General features: G+C 39.5%; 1 protein-coding gene and 1 non-coding gene across 5 annotated transcripts in view; both read right to left on the bottom strand.

Annotated features, from left to right (window-relative positions):
- AGTR1 (angiotensin II receptor type 1) overlaps positions 1-5,309 on the bottom strand; it is a 46,655-nt gene extending 41,346 nt beyond the window's left edge. For 3 of the 4 annotated variants that reach the window (XM_033958451.1, XM_033958453.1, XM_033958452.1), the window contains exon 1: positions 4,977-5,309. The gene's annotated coding sequence lies outside the window, so the exon portion shown is untranslated. The remainder of the gene's footprint in view (positions 1-4,976) is intronic. The other variant, XM_033958450.1, reaches the window with a different exon arrangement.
- Positions 5,310-8,394: 3,085 nt separating this feature from the next.
- Positions 8,395-8,540, bottom strand: LOC117367336. Its single transcript, XR_004540748.1, has one exon. It is a non-coding gene; the product is annotated as a U4 spliceosomal RNA (small nuclear RNA).
- Between the last annotated feature and the right edge of the window lie 13,338 nt (positions 8,541-21,878).

The following is a 21,878-nucleotide window of genomic DNA, read 5'->3' as shown; positions in this document are numbered from 1 at the left end:
TAGTTGATATTTGGGTGGATTTATTTGCTGATATTTTATGTTGTGCCTAAAGTGTGACCTAATTTTCTTTTGTGCTCTGTTATGGAATTATGTCCTTTGTGTCCAGCGATGACCCACTTTAAAATATGAGTCATTCCCTGCTCTGCGATCACACATCAGGATGGTTTCTAGCTGAAATAATTTGACTGAAGAAAAGTTTTGGGGAAGTTCACCATAGCAGGCTAAAATGATACTCTGGGCCGAAGAAAAAATGAAATTACTTTCCCCTTAGTCATACAATGAAATGCAATTAGTTTTCCATATGTTCTCAGCATTCATATTGCCAACATGTCCTTGCTCTGCATGTTTTTAAGGGATGTTTGTATTTTTTTGCTCCACAGAATATTCTGGACCCCAGTGAAACTACAAAAGTTAGATAATAAACGCACCAATAAGTGTTGGCACTGTCAACTTAACCCGGGTACATTAGATCATCTATTATTTCATGGCCTTATGGAAAGCTATATGGAGCAAAATTATTTCAATTCTTGGAGCTTCTGTTCCATTATCACGTGGGACTGTTTTGTTTGGTACCTCACTGATGCCCAAGAGTCCAATTGATGATCCTAAGGATATGCTCCTTCTTGTAATGACTGGAGTTGGGATACAATTAATTTCAAGAAATTGGAAGAATTGGGATCGTGTATATTTTCCGTTCTGGTGGGGGCCACTGTGTCTATGTGCTTCATATGCGAAGTAGAGACGCCGACCCGTTTAATATTGTCCCCTGAGGAAGGTGATGCTGTTGCCGAAACTTGTATCCTAGTCGGGACTTTGTTTTTTTGACATATTTTAGCTGTTTTACTTCAAATAAAAAGACTCGTTCTTCATCCAGAGAGTAGTGGAAAACTGGAACGCTCTTCTGGAGGCTGTTTTAGGGGAAAACACCCTCCAGGGATTCAAGACAAAGTTAGACAAGTTCATGCTGAACCAGAAAGTACGCAGCCTTCTTACTGGGATGATTTTTTTAATAAAAATGTTTGTCTAACATTAGGAGGAATAGTAAACATGCAAAGGACTTCATTGAGAGTCAAACTTGAAATATATCGAATGTACATACAGTAGAGAAAGTAAAAAAATAAATAGAAAATCTACTATTCAAGCTGAAAGTATACAAAAAGGACGATTCATGTGACCAATGTCTTCTGTAGATGACACCAGTGATTAGAGCTATATCCTCAGCACCCTGAGGTTGTGGGTTCAAACCTCATGCTGCTACTTGTAACCCCGGGCAAGTCACTTAACGCTCCACTGCCCCAGGTACATTAGATAGATAGTGAGCCCAACCAAAAGGAAAAAACAGAGGTCCAACCGTCTGCAGTAAAAAACAATGTAGAACAAACAAAACAAAAAACTGCAGACTTTGTACACGATGCAGGCAGACTTTATTTATAACATAGGGTTAAAAACCTTTTACCAGGCAAGGGACCCAACACGGTCCGTGTTTCGTATAATCTTCATCAGGGGTCCTTTGAGATAAAAAGAAAAAAACCAATCAAACAATAGCCTTGGACAAATAGCGTGTCACCAGCGTTCCGAATTTTTCCAGCGTGTCACTCAGCGCTATTTGTCCAAGGCTATTGTTTGATTGGTTTTTTTCTTTTTATCTCAAAGGACCCCTGATGAAGATTATACGAAACACGGACCGTGTTGGGTCCCTTGCCTGGTAAAAGGTTTTTAACCCTATGTTATAAATAAAGTCTGCCTGCATCGTGTACAAAGTCTGCAGTTTTTTGTTTTGTTTGTTCTACATTGTTTTTTACTGCAGACGGTTGGACCTCTGTTTTTTCCTTTTGGTTGGGCTCACTATCTATCTAATGTACCTGGGGCAGTGGAGCGTTAAGTGACTTGCCCGGGGTTACAAGTAGCAGCATGAGGTTTGAACCCACAACCTCAGGGTGCTGAGGATATAGCTCTAATCACTGGTGTCATCTACAGAAGACATTGGTCACATGAATCGTCCTTTTTGTATACTTTCAGCTTGAATAGTAGATTTTCTATTTATTTTTTTACTTTCTCTACTGTATGTACATTCGATATATTTCAAGTTTGACTCTCAATGAAGTCCTTTGCATGTTTACTATTCCTCCTAATGTTAGACAAACATTTTTATAAAAAAAATCATCCCAGTAAGAAGTTTTTATAATGTTGATATTCATTGTATGATGTAAAATACTCAGAGAAATACATATTTTTTAAGTCCCATAACTGTACTATCCAATGTCACCTCCAGGTGACATTGGATAGTACAGGCAAGGATCATCTTTAAGTTCGCCTGCCTCTGTTTCAAAACTCTTACAGGATCTTCCCCAATCTACTTGTCTGAGCACCTTGAAATAGCAGGCCCCTCTCGCACACGAAACGCCCACCTATTCACCTTTCCCTCCCTAAAAGGCTGCCTCTACAAGAGATTCATTGATAGAACCCTAGCATTCCAAGCGGGCAAATGGAACAATTGCCTTACCGCCCTCATCTCCAACTCCCCGCCCTACCACCTGTTCAGGAAGTCACTAAAAACCTACCTCTTCGACAAATTCCGCTAACGCTGCCTTCCCTCCTTCCCTGCACCCTCCTGACCTCGACATGCCTCCATTCCCTCTGACTACGCCCCCCTCCCAAGCCACTATGGCCTCTCTTTCTCAATCTCTGTTTTATCTAATTGCCCTGACTTTTCATTGCCTCCATTTACCACCGCTATAACATGTAACATCGCTATATACGTACTGTCTCTTCCTTAGTATATGCCTTTTTATTACTGCTATTTATGTAACTTCGCTGTAAATGTAACAACACTGTAATATGTATCATCGCTGTAAATGTACAGTCTCTTCTATTGTTAACCGCATTGAACTTCCATGGTATTGCGGTATACAAGAATAAAGTTATTATTATTATTATTATAACTTTTGTGAAAAATGTTTCCAGTGCATTTTTGATTTCTGTGGTGTTATTTTATTACACTTAACACATTTCAACTGAAAATATTTCAAAAAAAAAAAACTTTTACGTTGTGTTTGGGCTTTGATGGATTAGAAAACTGCACATTTTTCCATCTGCGGAACGTCAGAATTTCTTTCAGTTTAAAAGAGCTTCAAAATCTGAAGCACTAGCAAATTCTTCGCCAGTAGTTTGGTGACCAAATCCTTATGTATGCCACACCCCTTATGGAAACTATTCCCCCCCCTTAATTTCCCACTGGATCCATAGTTCATAGAATTTTCTGCAAGGCTCTGTAATAAATCTGAATTATATATACAAATTTATTTCTATGAATAGGGCAGTTTTTTTGTTAGTTTATAGGTTTTTTTTTTCTGTGAACAGAATTCATTAAACCTTTCCCAGTAGATAAGAGGCTTTTTCTGGCCATTCTATAAGGAATAAAGGATCTAGCTGACATATAACACACTCTCTCTCCTACTGTATAGATCCAAACAACAAAGGTAGTCCGTTCTCAGGAAAGAGTGGCATTTTTTTTTCTTTTCCAAGACCTGGTACATCCTCCAGCACTAAATAAGTAGGGTGTTCCAATCAAACTACCTTTGCTACTGTGTTTTCTCCAAAGCCCTATCTTCATTTAGCTAGAAAAATACAGGACAAGACGTGAACATTTACTGCACAATTGATCTCAATAGCAGTAGGTTTAAAGAACATAAGTCACTGAAAAGAAGCCGTACGTGATAACATTTTAATGAACTGATGTGAAAAACACACAAGAGCTGTGACCAATGATGAAGTCACTAAAAACTAGTCACAACTGTACCTAGTATAATGAAAGTGCATTTTGAACACTTTTAAATTTCTTTGCTGAATCTTATTTTTGTATACATGGCTGTCACAATACTGTGTGCTTGCATTTTCTCTTAATTTGTATCTAGGTTTTTTGGAATTATGATTCTTTTCATTTGACTAATAAGATTGATCTGGAGATATTGTAGTACACAAGTTCTCAGGACCTTCAGTTTCCTTTCCAGATCTTTCCATGACATATAAGTATTACGACTCTAAACATCCTATGTTTGTACAGAATTTCCAAAAATCAGCTCAGAGCTGTATGATTTAAAGGCACACAATCGCTGGTGGTGGATAAAACCATCTTTTGGAAAATATTTTCATATTTAGAAATAGAGATCAGTCAACATATTGTAGTTAGTCCAATAACAAGGTATCGTGTACATGTGTGGCTAGTTCTTAAAAGTTAGGCTGTTGTAACCTATAGTCTTGAAATTGAAAACTATTTTATTTTCTTAATTGATGGGTTAGGAGTTTTTTTGTAAGTGAAGATGAAGACTTGTGGTCTTGGATCCGTTTTTTAATCATTTGAGTTTGACTAGATTAAAATGTAATGTGAAATATTATCACTTCCAACTGCTTTGAATAAAGGCTTTTTTTTGGTATTTGTGGCATATGAAATGTTACATGTATTCACAAAAATTAATATATATTTGTTTTATTTTTGTCTCCTGTGGAACAACGATGCAACCACACTATCTTATTCAAAATCTTTTCGGAAACAAGTTTAGCAGATATGTCAGCTTAGGTCAATCATAGCTATTGCCATTTGGAGCACTTGGGTTAATATTTTACATAGGGCTCCTTTTACTAAGCTGCGATAGCGTTTTTAGCGCACGCAGAATTTTAGCATGCACTACGTGGCTAGAACTAACGCCAGCTCAATGCTGGCGTTAGCGTCTAGCGCGCATTAAAACCGCTAGTGCAGCTTTGTAAAAGGAGCCCATAGAGTACAATGCAGACATTAAAAATGTTTAAGGATTAGAAAGAACGCAGCTGAAGGAGAAAGAAACAGAGTTAATACAACCAGCAATCTCTGTTAATCCTGCAAAAAGTGATGGTGGTGAGAGTCACAGCTTTTCATGACGATCAATAACGGAGCAGACCGAAAAAGTCTTAAGGGAAGAAACGAAACTTCCAAAACTTACTGCTGATGATGCTGGAGTGGAGCTGCGTTGACAGCAGCCACCTCGCTGGGTCTGCAATCACAGCGGTGCTCCTCTGGTCTGCTTACACAGCTGCAACCTCTGCCTCTCTCATACTCTGGCTGATTAATGAAGAGGGGGCTGGGCTCGCATTCACAGAGTGGGGCTCTGTCTGTTCTAGTCCCTTTTAAAACCTGTCATGTGTTGCATTGCTTAAGGACAGTCATATCCACATTTTTATAGCAGGGAGTGCTGCTGGGGGGTGTTAATTTCTGCCTTCTTTTGCAGGGGGCCATATTGCTCCAACTAGCTCCATCCCCTTCCCCCCCCCCCCTCCTCCTCCTCAAACTGCAGATTGGCACTCAGGCACTTTTCACTGATGAACTGCGTCATCTATTATAATGAGGGTTTCTTAGCACAGCCAGGCAAGAAATTGGCCCTGAAAACTTGCCCCCCTCCATCTAGTAGTAAGGGGCTGGTACATTATGTATCTCTTTATTTGGTCTGTGAAAATCAAGGGCTCCTTTTCACATCCCCCATTTAAGCCACAGCAGGAAGGTGAAAGCTACTAATGGTCTGTAATTGTTCTCTATGCTTTCTCTGAGATAAACAGCGCATCCTACCCTGGCTGTATTACCTCCTCTTGCTGTCGGAAACCTGTTGAACATATCCAATTCCAATTTACACCTCTACAGGAAAGTGAGAAGACAATATCATTGATTTATGCAGATTATGAAACCCAAAGAAACATTAAAATTATGAATTAACAGGAAGATTCTATTAAGCTAATGAAGCAGGGCATTTTATCCTTGACAGGTAAGGAATATTCATGATTTACAATAAGTTCACATTTTGCAATGAAAATTATGCAATGACTTCATCCACACTGTGAAATATTAAACAATAGTCCTGCTGGATTAGATATCTCAGGCTAAAAGGGGAAGGGGTAAAACGAGGACCTCACGGATCTTAACCACGCGTCCTTAAAAATCTAAGGTCCATGCCACTTTTAGTCTCAGCATAGGTTATGGCTCTGACAGACCTCTATGACAATTTAATGCTTTTCCCTCCCTATGCTGAGACTAAAAATGCCATGGACCATAGATTTTTAAGGACGCGCAGTTAAGATCCGCGAGGTCTGCATTTTACCCCTTCCCTGGCTAAAAGCAGGTTCCATTGTTTTAAAAGTACTGGCTAGCAAGGGGACTCCTTCTTTCCAAAAGTGTGCCATCACCAGCTTTATCCAAGATGTGACATATTCTCGTGGAAAACTTAACAAAACTGGAAAACGATTCAGCATCATCATCCTAAGGACCATGGTTGTCAGTGTCCTAACCACAGATGTCTTTGTAATACTCTTCAGGATCCAACTTTCGGCAAACAAGTTGCCTTCCTCAGGGGAATGACAAATCACTGAGCTGAGAATGCAAGGTTATAAATACGTCTGGCGCGTTGGCGTCTTCAAAAGTGAAAGCGCGCCAAATGCCAATGAGCCAAACATATTTATAGCCTTACATTCTCAGTTTAGTGATTTGTCATTCCCCTGAGGAAGGCAACTTGTTTGCCAAAACTTGGATCCTTGTTGGCATCGTTATGCACTTACACTTGGACTGTTCATGATATCTCCATAGACTCTTGTGGAATTGTTTTTGATATAATAAATGTAACCATAGGTTGGCGATATCTCACTTGCCTCTTCTGTTGCTCTAATATATTTCGAGGAAAGACCCCTTCTTCCTTCTGGTTTGTTTGCTAGTAACAGAAAAAGGAAAGATGCTATTGAGAAGGCTTTGGCCTCTACTGTAGGTTCATAGGGCACCAGCATCCTTGCTGCCCAATAGGCCACAGATTTGCCAGACTATCTAAAGGGTAAACAGTCTCAGCTCCAGTAGGAGGGGCCACTGAAAAGTTCACATCCCAACCAAGAAGAGAATGATGTGTAGCCATGAAACTTACAAGTTATTCCACACTTTTCTTGACACTTTTCATTTCAATGAGACAAATGAATGTAGTAAATGGGCACAAATATGGGGAAACCAAGCCATTGTGACATCACTAATGAAAATGGCTCTTAGGCATTGGTGGAATGAGGCATTATAACATCACAATATGAGGGGCCATTGAAAAGTTCTCAGCCCAGCCAAGACGAGAATGATGTGGAGCCATGAAACTTACAAGTTCTTCCAAAAACAAAACCACTGTGGAGAAGATGTCCAAGATGCAAGCTTTATTGAAGATACAGTCATAAAATCCACATAATAAAATGTCTAAGATGGGAACTGTGGACCCAACACGGTCCATGTTTTGATGACCCTATCTTCCTGAGGGGTCCCCTAAGAGTCCTAAGTCAAATAAAGTGGATCAAAGGCTGAGAACAATCCTACTTGAGAGCTCTGTGCGATCGAGTAATGCTCTAATGCTATAGGGCCATCGAAACACGGACCGTGTTGGGTCCACAGTTCCCATCTTATGGGTCCTAGACATTTTATTATGTGGATTTTATGACTGTATCTTCAATAAAGCCTGCATCTTGGACATCTTTTCCACAGATTTTTTTGTTTTTGGTTGCTCTTTGATTCTGTGGAGTACCAGGGTCAATTTCTGTTTGGTTGTACTTACAAGTTCTTTCGCATTTTCTTTGACATTTTCTTTTCATTTCATATCATTGAAAAGAAAAGCATGGAAGAACTTGTAAATTTCATGGCTTCATGTCATTCTGTTCTTGGTTATACTGAGAACATTTCAATGGCCCCTTGTATAAGGAGAATGTCAAACAGGTAAAAATGATTCCTTCTGAAGCAGGTACTTTACTGGAAACTTTCATCTCTCACCTGACAATTCTGACTGATTTTGAAGCCTCAGTGGCTCCTACAGAATGACACGAGGACAGAATTTGTTCCCATCCTTGTCCCCACGGGAAAGCATCCCATGTCATTCTTTACTGTCTATCTCAACCTCAGTCTTTCTATACCAGCATTCTTCAATGCAAGGCTTGAGGGTCAGTGGCTGTGCCCATTCATACTCCGATTCTTCCTTTACTCCTTAACAAATGACACGAGGATGGTTTCCTGTAGTTAATCGCACAATGCTCAAAGCTAGGGCACTGTAGTGAACACCGCCTATCCCATACCACAGGAACAATGCAGAAAAATAGCCATCCAATGCTCAAAGCTAATGGCATTCAAATTATATGTGCTCTGTGAGACTGAAAGTAAGGAGGAGGAATGTGCCTGGCACATGTGTGTACATGAGTTTCATGGTAAACATGGCTCTAGGGGAGAGGAAGGGATAGCAGACAGCATGTATAGGCAGACTAGATAGGCCATATGGTCTCAATTTGCCTTCTTTTTTTTCTGTTTCTATGTTTCTAAACCCTGAGGTGAAGCATATGTCAGCACCATTCTTCTGTGCCTTTAATATAAACTTTTTTTTTATTTTAAAAATTCCCATTTGAAAGGTTTATATTTAAGTGCAGAAAACAGGTACTGTGTGCTTTCACTTTTCAATTAGCAATAATCGCGCCTCAGATAAACCGCATTGGCTACGATACTGCCACTGCGCAAAGCTTGCTCAGACTCATGGGCATTTATATTTCAGTACCTGTGGTTAGAATCCAAAACAAATGAAACCCAGCAGATTTTAAAGAGGAAATCACAGGAAATGCTCTCTTCAACCCTCCTCTCCCCTCCCCCCTATCTAGCTCCAAGCAGGTGCTATTTTTCAGGCAGTAAGAGCACGGTTAATTTGTGCGCAGTTCTCTGAAAATTTGGAGGACATAGCAAATAACCTCATTAACATTGGTTTGACTACATTTAAATACAATTTGCATCCCTCTCTGGTGCACAGGGTATTGTTTCCTGCATTAAAGCCCTCTGAACATTTTGTGTGGATTAATGCTGGTTCTAGTCCTGCATTAATTGGCTCTAAGGCTGGCTTTAGGTTCTGAGCATCAGCTCCAGTGTGTTACATTGACCTCACTACTGCCACATGCGCAAGGTTCTAGTAAGAAAAAGAGGATAAGCACGGCAGTAGAGATTATTGATGGTTCTCCATCATTAGGTCCGATGACTTTTAAAACTGGAATATTGATAATGTCTGCAATTCATGAGCATCAGCAAGCAAAGAATTTTGATCTTATACATACGCCACACTTTGCAATCATTTTATGATTACCATGATTAGAGCGTAATGGTCTTCATGCACGGTGAGAGACACACCACCAGCTGACCTTTTTGTTCACCCTTCTGCCAACAAAGTTGTCTCATCTAGAACTGGAGGACAGTGAGCCAGAAGAGTCTACTGCGGAGGTGTTTGGCAACCAATGTAGGGATGAAACAATTATCCCCCCAACAACAACAACAAAATCTGATTTTCAGGATGTTTTGGATAAAGTAGCCAAAACTGAAATCAAACTCACTCCATTAGTAATGTTTGTGCATCAAAGCAATAATTAACCAGCGAAAGAAAAAGCCTCAGAGCGCTGGAGGTATGAACCCACACACAGCCACCCTTACTTACATCATTGGCAGAAAAAACTTTCGCACAAAGGTTAAAGAAGCCTTGAGGTAAGCAATTATCTACCAAATTGACACAAACTGTTTTAACATAGATAGCAGTGATAAGGGCCCTTATCATAAAATAAAGCAAAAAATAGACACTTTCCTGCCTTTTTCTTCTAGATGTCCTGTTATAAGGGTGACCCTTCCAAAGCGCACCAGACATTGGCGCACCGACAAAGCTGTGCTGACAATGGCGCGCCGGGATGAATGCACGCCGCTGCCTGAAGCTGTTCTGACTGTTCCCATTAGCGCTGTGAGGGTGTGTGTGTGTGGTGGGGGGGAACCCCACTCTACACTGACAAATACTTGCACTCACATTGAGGGGGTGGGGGAACCCCTCCAATACACCGAAAAGTCCCACTCTCCTCCCAAACACTGGCTCTTCCGCTCTGAGGGGCAGTGTGGGGGCGAACCCCCCCCACTCCCCCTCAATGTGATCGTGAGTATTTCTAAGTGTACGGGGCAGGGTCCCCTCCCAACCCCTCCTCACAGCTCTAACGGGAATGGTCAGAGTGGCTTCAGGAGGCGGTGCGCATTCGTCCCTACGTGCAATTGTCAGCGCAGTTTTGTCCTGCGCTCAAACGTCGGTGTACCATTATAAGAATACCCTGTATGTGAATAATACTGCATCAAAGAGATTTTCACTGACCCAATCTGTTTTGAGCCTTTGCAGAAGCCAGTGGTCTTATATATCTTTCTGGTGGGAATAACTACAATATCACTACTTTTACAAAACCAGACCAAAATTCCCAAGATGCCTCTTTATTTTCAAAGTTAAAGCAGAGAATCAAAAACTTCAGGCTAAACTGAAAAGGATTCAGGTCCCAATTCCTGCCCCATACTTTCTCTGTCTCTGTCATATGTAAGTCAGGTACCTGGGGACACATCTTAAAGACCAGAAATCGTCTTCCAAATATGTCCGTCTTTTATTATGAGTTTCACATCTTTTATACGAATCAGGTTTGTCAGCATGTGACGGCATGTGACGTAAATACAAACCATATATGGAAAGTCACATGAAACTTTAAACACATCAGCATTTTTCCTATCTGGAGATTGAAGTCCACAGAGGGTCAGAAAAAGCCTTAACCAGCAGAGCCCCTAATCTAAATCTGTCTGTAAATACGGCTTAACAAAACAATTGAATTCACTTCACATTATCTCTGTTTAAACATTACCTGTCCTTGTACCATCTTCAAAGAAGGGAAAGATAAACAGGGCCTACCTTTGCATCTTTAAACAACATATGCCTAAGGACACTTACTAAAGTTCTGATACGTGTCCGTTCAATTCCCCTCTTACGTCATGTAAATGACGTCATAAATACACAGCATGAGCTGGAAGGGAGTGATACCCTAGGTATGTCTCTCAAGGAGGGGTCTTTTAGGAGCTGTAATACGAATAACACAGTACATGAGCAGTCAAGACAAGAGTGCAAATAATAAGAGATTATGCATTCAACTAAAGTGCTGATCCCAAGAATTAGATAAATCAGAGTTACATTTGAACTCAGCAAAGAGGTCTGCTAATTTCTGAATGTCCATAGGAGGACCTATATTGTCAGAAAGAAAAGTACAACAGCATAAAATACTGAGGAGAATTTAACAGAATTCTCAGCTAGAATCATATCTAGGGCCATATGATTTTGAGAACCATCTGAGAAGTGGAGCCTAATTGATCAGTAATACCTTGCAAGGCGTCCCTAGAATAGTTCACAAAGCGTTGCTGATTATAATAATTTTAACTAATCCGATCAACATTCTTATTAATAGTAATAAAGGGAATAAGGAACTCAAACCCAGCCTTAACCTGAGTTCGGGCCTTAAATTCATCTGGGACCCCTCTTGGGACCTCTATAGCATCTTATGTATACATGTGATCAGATTTATATCAAGACAAATAAAAGGAAAAACCATGTGAATAGGAAGGATGCCTTTCAGAAAGATATGCAGGAGCATAGTAACCTTAACTAAAGTGCACTGGCCTATCCACTGGCTGGGTAGCTTAACAGGGAGCCAAAAGTCTCCATAAAGCCAGTAAATATCAAATCTGATGCAGCAACAATGGGGCATACCTATGAGCCAAGACAGAACAATAACCTGGGGGTAAATTACCTACAAAACTACCCTGTGTCAGATTAGAAACATGACATGTGTAATTGCCCTTATAGATGGTAACGGCAATATCAAGCTTTTGTTGTCCTGGCAACAAAAGGTATTTAGAACACTGCAGTGCACAAAGGGGATAGGTAAAATTAGAGGAGATACTGATAAATAACCCAAAAAGGCATGGTTGGATACCAGGAGGGAGGTCCAGAGGTACGGTTCCTAGATGGGGTCTAGCTTGAGCACATATGTAACAATTACTCTTATTATGTTGATCAGCAGTGAATTTCATCCATTCTAACCAAAGGTTACGTTCTGAAAACCCTACCTTAACAGCCACAATATCTTCAAAAGTGGGATTGGCAATAGCCATCATGTCAGTAAGTTTATTGAATGTAGGGGCCAGTGGGTTAGTATTTTTTGGGGCCCCCACAAAATGGCGGGAGAGGATGAGTGGAGGTAGATAGATCCCATAAGAAAACTGATGGGTCTGATAGCTATACCCACCCTTAAACCACATGTCCATAATGTACATACTTTCATCAGTAGGTCTAGGGTTGTTAATAGTAAGAGAAAGCTTAATAATTTGTGCAGGAACACTTTTCCTATAACAGTGTCCAACCTTATGAAGGGTCGTACAAGTAAGCAGTGATTTACCATTTTGGTCCACTGTTTTTCAGAGTATTTTCTAGTTTATAAGCCCAGTCAGTATCAATATTCCACCCTACCACTCCCCAGAATGCACACTTATCCCCCCAACGTAAGTCAGTAACATATACATATATGTCCTTAGTTTTAGGAATCTCTGAGGACCAATGGCACAGCCTTGGGATATCAATTGATGAACAGTCCACAATGTCACAATACTCAAAGGAGAAGGTGGCAACTTGCACACTGCTGGAATTATACCAAAGGGTAGCATCGGTCTTTTCTGGATTCCAATTGAAGGACAGCCTTTGCGAGGGAGTAGTCCAGCTTGACGTCGTGTTCGCAAAGAGGTGTCGGGGGTGCTGTTTACAGCAGGAGTGTCATTTACAGATGGGTATGGGCAGAAAGTGTCGTGGACCCAGAACACATCATCCCTGTAGACCCAGTTAGAAATGATCCATACAGGGAGAAAAACTAGCAGCAGCGGTGCCAGTAAGAGAATGATAAAGTTGGTAGAATGCTGCAATGAGATCATTATGTTGTTCCACTGGAGGAGGTGAAATCTGCGCAGGGAAGACTTGCTTCTGGGGTTTTAGGTTAACCCTCTTCAAGCGACTTGTGTGGATCCAAACAGGAAACTCCTCAGTGAGTGCAGCGGGCCTGGTTGCAGTGATCACAGTAGTGGGAAGGCCAAAGGGGAAATCCGTCTGCTTCCGATCCTTGGAAAGCTGCTGGACAATCACCAGGCTGGAAAAAATGGGTAGGAATCTGTGGAGAGAAAGGAGAAGTGCAAGACACGTTTCTTTGAACAAGCCCTAATATTTCAATTAGCTTTTAGACGTATTCCTCCTGTATCAAGGGAAAATCTACCCATGGGGCGGGGAAAGGTCATCCCGTGAGAATCTCAAAGGGAGAGCAGCCAGATGTCTGTGCATACAGAAAGAGATACTTGAAAAGAGATGCTTGGAAAGCATTCCAAATATCATTCAGCAGCTGTACTCCAATGTGATCCAAATAAGAGATAGAAAACAAGAGAAACCATGTTGCCTGTACTGAACGTGGCAACATGCAACAATACCAATTCATTCACTTAGCATAGCCATGGCAAAAGAGAGACAATACTCACTTGCTTAAGGTTCTTAATTGAACAATCCAAAAGGATATGTTTTTGTGTGCTGCATATAACTTATTATGCACCTCAGAGAGACCATACTGATGTACTGAATGTATTCAGAAATGTATGGATCATATGTAGGGAACACCACGAAATAAACGCTGCATAAAATAAAGCTTTTTCTTATAACCCCTAACTAAACTATATTCAGAATATAAAAGCTAAAAGTAAAAGAACATTGCGCAGTTAGGCTAGTAAGAAGTGGAAAAAGAGCTCTAGAAATGGCCAATATTATGTATCCTGGGGTACCCACTAAACTAAAACAAGTAGACATGACACAGACAAAACATAAAGTTTTAAGCATGGAGCTATTACTCCATCTGTCAAGTGTGCAGGGCTGAATTTAACTCTGCAAATAAACACATTGATATAAAAAAACCAAAACTACAAATAATGTATATCATAACCATCTCATATTTGAAAAAAGGCATAAAGCTAATGTCTCTTTGGAGCGTCTCTATCTCTGCAGTGATAAAGAGGACCCGTGGAAAACATTAGAAATATCTGTGCCAAAACGGATCTGGGATGGCTATGTATACATCCGGACAAAACATTTTAAATTAGCAACATCCTAATTTCAGCTAAAACAATAGAAAGGAATTGTATTTTCCAATTTATTTTCAATTCACAACCGTGCCAGCTGTAATTATTGAGCTATATATATCTCTGTATCAAGGAGCAAAAGGTCAAGAATGAAGATATCACTAGCAAGAAGTTAAAATGTCGAGCGAGCACTACGATAACCAATACCATGATATTGGGCAATGAATAAGGGGGAGCTAGCAGCTGGTATCCAGGGTTTCCCCTCTTTGCACCAAAGTCCGTCCAAAAGGGCGGCTTTGGGCACCTGCCAAACGCCAGGCATCAAATTCAGAGGAAGCTGTGAAAAAAGAGAGGAAGAGAATCCTGTTCACCCATGAGACCCAAAAGCCCATTTAAAAGAAGGGCTTGAACATCGTGAAGAGTATGAAGGGTAATGGGGTGACCTAGGGTCAAAGAAATAACCATCTCTACCACCATAGCACAAGCAGCCAGGGAACTTGAACAGGAGTGACTATAAAAAAAGGCAACAGAGCGTAACTTACCGCCATGTTCTCCCTTCATGGTGTTACAATAGTCCCAAACAAAGAGATAAAACATGTGGGCATAAGCAGGGAAACCCAGACTTGAGCTAGAAACCAAAGCACATCTTAAATGTCCAACATTTCATAAGTCCATCTGATAAGAGCAGTCATTTCAGAAACCAGGGTCTGTCTCAAAATCTGGTCATAGAAGGAACAAGCAGAGATCCATTGGCGGCAGTGACCAATCATAGCAAGAAAAGTAAGCATGTCTTTCTTGGTAGCTGGGCGGGGCAGACCCAGAACAGCAGCAATGCAGAAAGTGCAGATTTTCCTCTGACCATGAGACAGGACAAAACCCAGGTATTTCACTTCAGATGTACACCAGTGCAGTTTATTTCGTGACACCTTGTGACCACACACAGACAATCATTATAAAAGATGCAAACTATCAATCGGACAGGTCTCCTGAATTATGGAACACAAAAAGTTGTACAAAATAAGAATAGGACCATGAAGGGCAGTGCATGACTTTGTAGAATAGCCTGAAGGGCAATTCTACACTAGGTATACTGTTGCTTAAAGGTGAAAGCAGCCTCACCAAAGGGACTAAAAATAAAACATTCTTTAGGAAAATGACAGAAAAAAATCATTGGCTGTCGATGGAATGGTGGAAGAAACATAAGTGCAATGAGAATTACCAAAACACTAACAGCCCTAAATCTAGGACGAAACAGGGAATGCCATCAGCTTTGACAACAAGAGCGATGGGCGTATTATAAGAAGAGATGGTGGTTTTGATAATGCCGGAGAAAAGTCAAGAGACAAACAGTGGAATCTCACCTTACTGCTTGATAAAACCAAGAATGAGTAACTTCAAAGAAGCACTATAGGGGGTCAGTGGAAGCCCAAACAGAGAAGTCTGGGGGAAGGGACAAAAACATTCATACACGGATCCTGATAATGAAAGCAAAGAACAGATTAGCTTTGCTCTGCACAAGAAAGAAAACCTCTAAAACGGAATTTTTTAAACGCACAAAATTAGTCAGGATCAAAAGGAAGACAAGAAATAGTGCTTGTGTACAAACTACAAGGGAAAGATCTTAGACTGATTCAACCAGCGCTTTCAATTCATTCCACATAACAGCATGTCCTACCTCAGTATTAAACATTGGTGACATAGAAAGATGGGAGCTGAAGGAAAAATGTCATACACACACACAGCCATACAAGTCTCATTTGTCTAGGAGTAAGTGCCTTTATGACTCATTACAAAACCCAATATAACAATGCAAAAATATTCGCTTATCTTACCTTATAAGCGAGGTACAGTAATAAGAGACAATAAAATCTTATACTCTATAAAAGTTTTAACCTTACAAATGACAGAGTGGGCAGGGGGGTTCTATAAATAATTTCATTCTTTCCGAAAGAATGGCAGCTGCTTATATATTCATGAGGGGCGCTTACCGAAAGTACCCCGAGATTTTTCCCAAAAAAAACTCCATAATAGAACCCAAAGCTTGAACTTAAAATAAAGGGTGGGTACAGGTCACCACTACCCAGTGAGTATTAAAGAACAGAAAAAATTCAGAAATACTCACAAAATACCGGTGATATCATCTGCCCATCGCGGACAAGCCCCCAACTGAAAAGGATTCAGGTCCCAATTCCTGCCCCATACTTTCTCTGTCTCTGTCATATGTAAGTCAGGTACCTGGGGACACATCTTAAAGACCAGAAATCGTCTTCCAAATATGTCCGTCTTTTATTATGAGTTTCACATCTTTTATACGAATCAGGTTTGTCAGCATGTGACGGCATGTGACGTAAATACAAACCATATATGGAAAGTCACATGAAACTTTAAACACATCAGCATTTTTCCTATCTGGAGATTGAAGTCCACAGAGGGTCAGAAAAAGCCTTAACCAGCAGAGCCCCTAATCTAAATCTGTCTGTAAATACGGCTTAACAAAACAATTGAATTCACTTCACATTATCTCTGTTTAAACATTACCTGTCCTTGTACCATCTTCAACGAAGGGAAAGATAAACAGGGCCTACCTTTGCATCTTTAAACAACATATGCCTAAGGACACTTACTAAAGTTCTGATACGTGTCCGTTCATAAACCACAGTTCATCCAAAACTATCAGGCACAAATTCTTCAGTATGTCCATTTTTATAGGTGCTTAAGAGAGAACAGAAACTGGAGTTGCTCCCAGTCTTAAGCCTGGAAGGCTGTGTAGACAATGTAAATTTGCAGAAGGTTTTAGTTGCACTAAGGATTTAACATATTATTCCAATCCAAGATATCAAGTTAAAGAAAGGCTCTCACCCATGGACCAATTCCTTGATTGTAGATGAGTGCCTTCTATTGGATGATCAAGATTTGTAGACTCAAATGGTCACTTCTTCTGCTCTCCCAATAACCATCTGCTTATGCTTCCCCCTCCCTCCATCTCACAATTTCCCAAAAGCCAGACTTCAGCCATCTAGGTCCTAAATTTTGGAACTCCCTCCCTCTATAATTTCATTCCTCAAAACCCATCTCTTCTGTAAGGCCTTCAGACTTCCATCCCCCCTGATGGTTCCTTTTCCTGCTCTCAGTTGTCCCCCTGTCTATTGCATCTCTCGCTCTCCCTCTCCTTTCCCATGTCTTCTTTCTATATATCTTCTCTCTCTCTCTCTCACCTTATTTTATCATTATAAACCACGTAGATGCCATGGATGGATAATTTGAGGTATAAGTATATCTACTACTAATGATTTCTATAGTGTTACTAGATGTATGCAGTGCTCTAAACATTATATGCAGGTACTTTCTCTTTTCTTAGTGGGCTCATGGTCTAATTTTTTTGTTCCTAGGGCAATGGAGGGTTGTGACTTGTCCAGGATCACAAGGAGCTACAGTGGGAATGGAGCCCAGTTCCCTAGAATCACATTCTGCTGCACAAACCTCTAGATTTCTTCTCTACTAGAAAATACCAATCTCATTTTTTGGGTTTGGTTTGGTTTCCAGTGGCTTGAACCTGGGATTCTTAGATCCAGAGGTAGCCACCTTCTCAGTAGAGCTATGCTATCAAGCTTTATGAAAAAATAAATAAACATCCTGAGAATCCTCTGTCTTGGTGATTTTTCAAAAGTCATGGGCTTCCTCTGCCCTTCTGGGGAACTTTTTTTTTTATTCTTTATTGATTTTTAATCAAAAACAGTGTCATACAAATGAAAGAACAAAAGATATTCCACATATTACACTATTATCTATACAGGTAACATAAATATCATTCAATAATTTCATTTTCCTGCATATAATAATATCAGTCCTTTCTTTCTATTTTGGAGGTAACAATCTAGAGATTTCTGCACCTTATCACTGTTAGAAGTCCTGTAAATCCTTTTTCCTTTTTTTGCAATGTAGAGGTAAAATTATTAGATGTCCTTAGGCTAAGTGACTGGCAAAATTTCAAAACATGGAAAAGGGGTGCATGAAACTAGGGTGATTTAGGTCATGGATTTAATTATAAATTTAGTTGGAAACCATGGCGTCCTCTACACATAAAATAAGAGTGGTTCACATGCATACCTTGAAGAGTTGTCCTCATCATTTTAAGAAGTGTAAAATTTATATAGAAATGGAGAAAATAACTGCAGATAATGACCAAATGATATATCCAGTCTGCTCTTCGATAACATCCACTATCTCTTCCTTTCCCTTACTGATCCTATGTGTCTCCTTTCACCTTCATTCCATGCCCCCTTATTCTTGAGCTTCCTTTCAGTTGAAAAAGATTTGTCTTCTGTGCATTTATACCATGGAGATATTTAAATGTCTTCATCATATCTCTCCTCTGCTGTCATTCTTCCAAAGTATACATATATTGAGATCTTTAAGTCTGTCCCCATAAGCTTTATGATGAAGACGATTAGCCATCTTAGTAAGTGCCCTCTAGACTGTCTTTCTGGTGCTATGCTGGAAATAAAAGTATGCAAAAAAAGTGACTGCATTGCGTCCAAAATGTGACCTCATCAAAATGCCAAAAGCCTGAACTAAAACAGAATGCTAACCTTGTTCCAGTTATTACTCAGAGTAATCAAGGGTTTTCCATCCAACTAATCTGTTCAATCCTAATGCAAGGAATGTTGCTATAAATAATATATACGGTCTTCAACTCTCAAGTCCTTTACCCTGCCCTCTAAAAATCACTGTGACTTAAAAACTAAATCGAGCATAGAAAGGAAGGAATAACAAAGGATCAGGAAAATGGAAAGAAGAAAAATGGATTAAAAAGATAGATCGCCCAGAGCTTCTCTCAAATACTAATTTGAACAGCTAGGATTTGTCAGCCCTTTTAAACCAGCGCCGAGGAGGTTCCTGACTGATTTAAATGGACAGAATGAGGTGGAATGAATGAAGTATAGTATTTGGATGTTGTCTGCATAGAGTTTGGACTGCAAACCTGGGATTGAATAAGGAGAGGGAGGAGAGGAAAAAAAATGTTATAAACTGGGGGAGTAGGAAGAAAACCTTGAGAGCCATCATAGGAAAAAGGTTGAGAGGTACCGTGTTTCCCCGAAAATAAGACAGTGTCATATTAATTTGGGGTCTAAAAAATACATTAGGGCTTAGTTTAGGAGGGTGTCTTATTTTTTTTCATGTACAACAATTCTCTCTCCCTTCCTCTCCTCCTGCCCAATTCTTCCTCTTTCCTTTCTCCCCCCCATGTGCAGCATCTTCCCTCCCCTCTCACCCATCCCCTTGGCGCCTAAAAACTGGTGCTAGCTGCTTGTCAATCACACATAGGCACCATTTACAGAATCATGGCTAATGGTGCCTATGTAAAAACTTAGGTGCCTGAAATGTAGGCGAGGATTTTAAAAGTCTACATTTTAGGTGACTACGTTTTTGAGAATTGGGGTTAGCGGTGTCTAACTCACACTCCACCCATAGAAATGCCCACTTAGGCGTTAGGTGCCACTAAACGCATTGCGATAGGTGCCTATCTTTTATAGAATTGGATAGGCGTCTATCTCACAATTCAAATTTTTTAACATTCCATTGTAATCTGGAAGCAGGGACACTTGATCATTTAATTTACCATTGTCCCTGTATAAGATTATTTTGGAATTCAATTTGGACTCAAATAAATTGTCTATTAGAAAACCATGTTGCATTATCCTATGATACTATTCTGTTTGGCATGTCTATGAGGAAAAAAAAGTCAAATATCAGCACATAATAACAAACTATTATTAATCTTGACTGGGGTTTCTATTCAGCATATCACCAATAACTGGAAAAATTATACTAATCTTAATTATACATTTTGGTGGAATTCGGTATGCCATATTTTTAAGATGGAAAGAGCAATTGCAGTACAGAAAGGGAACTATAATAATTTTATAAAGATCTGGGGGCCACTGGAACGATATTGTAATGAGTAAACATCATTTTCCTTGGAGGAATATATGTACATATAGGGGGGGATGGGGGGAGTTTTTCTGGAAATTTCACTACATTATATGTTTATATTATATTTATGATATAATTGATTATAATATTTGAAAGAAGGTGGGTGGGACGGGATATAATTTTTATGTTTTTAGAATTATATGAGAATTACAAGTGTTAGGGACGGGATATAATTTTTATGTTTTTAGAATTATATGAGAATTACAAGTGTTATTGTTGTTACTAATGATATATTCCTGTACGCTTGCTGTAAGTTTTCAAAATGAATAAAGAATTTAAAAAAAATAAAAAAAAATAAAATAAAATTTTTTGACCAATTATTGAGGCTGTTAAGAGTATTTTGCCAATTAAGTTAGGCACCTAAGAGGTGCCTAACTTTAGGCCCCCTTTATAGAATCAGCTCCTAAGTGTATCGCCCTCAATGGAGACTGCCCCAACATTGTTGGTTGGGCTACGAACTTTTCAGCGGCCCCTCGTATTTACTCCTTTTTTTTATTGACTAGTTTTAGGAAGCATTCTTTTCACTGACTTTGGGGATCATTCATTTCTTTAGAGGAGCCACTTTTGCAATTCCCAATTCTTTGGAGGCATAGTTAGTATTCAGGGCATTTCCCGATGTGCACCCTGGCTACTTTTCCAGATATTCAAGATATCATGGGGGAAAGGATACAAAGTCCAAAAAGAATAAAGAAGGAGACACTTAAGTGTGAGAAACGATGTTTTCCGTGTCTGGGAATGGACCTATTTCAACTCATTACCTAGAAATGGTGAGATATATTGTACCCATGTGGCAAATATTTTTATTAATGTCATAGATTTCACAGTTAACCCCTTTGTATTTTAGTAAAAATATACTTTTTCAAAGCTTTGCACAATATGAACTTTTGAGGATATTATTCTGCTTCAGCTGATGTATTTATTGCTGAATCTTTTCTGAAAGCAGTGTTGGCGTAAAATGTAGATAATCATTTTAAATCATAAGTCAAATCCCGGGCCCAGGCTTGCAATCAAAGCAAATGCAAGCATAAATGTTGTTAATAAAACTGTTTAGTCATACTGTCTAAGGAAAATGGAAATAACTTAAACAATTTGTAGAGTTAAAAAAAGGTCACACATGTTCTTTTACTGACACGAATGAATCAAGGGGACAGGTTTTCTTCTGAAGCAAACTTTAAGGCCTATAAAGTCTCATAAGCAAATGGCATATATAAAAATGAAAAGTGCAAAAAAGGAAGAAGCAGAGAAGAGTTGCACACTTGTAGGCTTAAATCTCCATTACATGTGATTCTTTTTTTCCATATCCACATAGCACAACCTCAAGAGTATAGGATAACAAGTCCAAGTGTTACTCTTAAGGGAGAAAAGACCTCAGTGTCTAATAGGGAAAATCAAAGCAACCCATATAGACAGGCTAGTTGCAAATATCACTTGCAGCCAGCAGACACATCCTCGGTCAAAAACTCCCAAAAAGTTGAGGACACAATTTCACAGTGAATTTCAACAGTCTTAATTCTAAGTCTCAAAAAGTTTTCAAAGAAAACACTTATCTGAAAATTGTTATCTTCTCAATCAAATTGCAAACACAAAAACGTGATCCTGGAGCTTGGAAGCAGGAGAAAATCACTCCATAGGAGACAAACTCAGAGCATAGCAGCTACTAAATATCACCACTAGCATAATCCATTGGGAATATATTGGTGCATTAAAATTATAAGTAAGATAGGTACTCAGAAATTCCCTTACTGTCCCGAAGGCTCACAATCTAACTAAAGTACCAGGAAAAATGACAATTAGAAGAGTAATAAAGAAAGAAAATAGAGATAGAGGAGAAAAATAAGAAAATAAACATACTAATAAGATTACAATGGGATTATGCTAGTGG

Source organism: Geotrypetes seraphini, chromosome 9, assembly GCF_902459505.1.
Source record: "Geotrypetes seraphini chromosome 9, aGeoSer1.1, whole genome shotgun sequence".
Lineage (NCBI taxonomy): Eukaryota > Metazoa > Chordata > Amphibia > Gymnophiona > Dermophiidae > Geotrypetes > Geotrypetes seraphini.
This window is presented reverse-complemented; position numbering and strand designations above follow the sequence as displayed.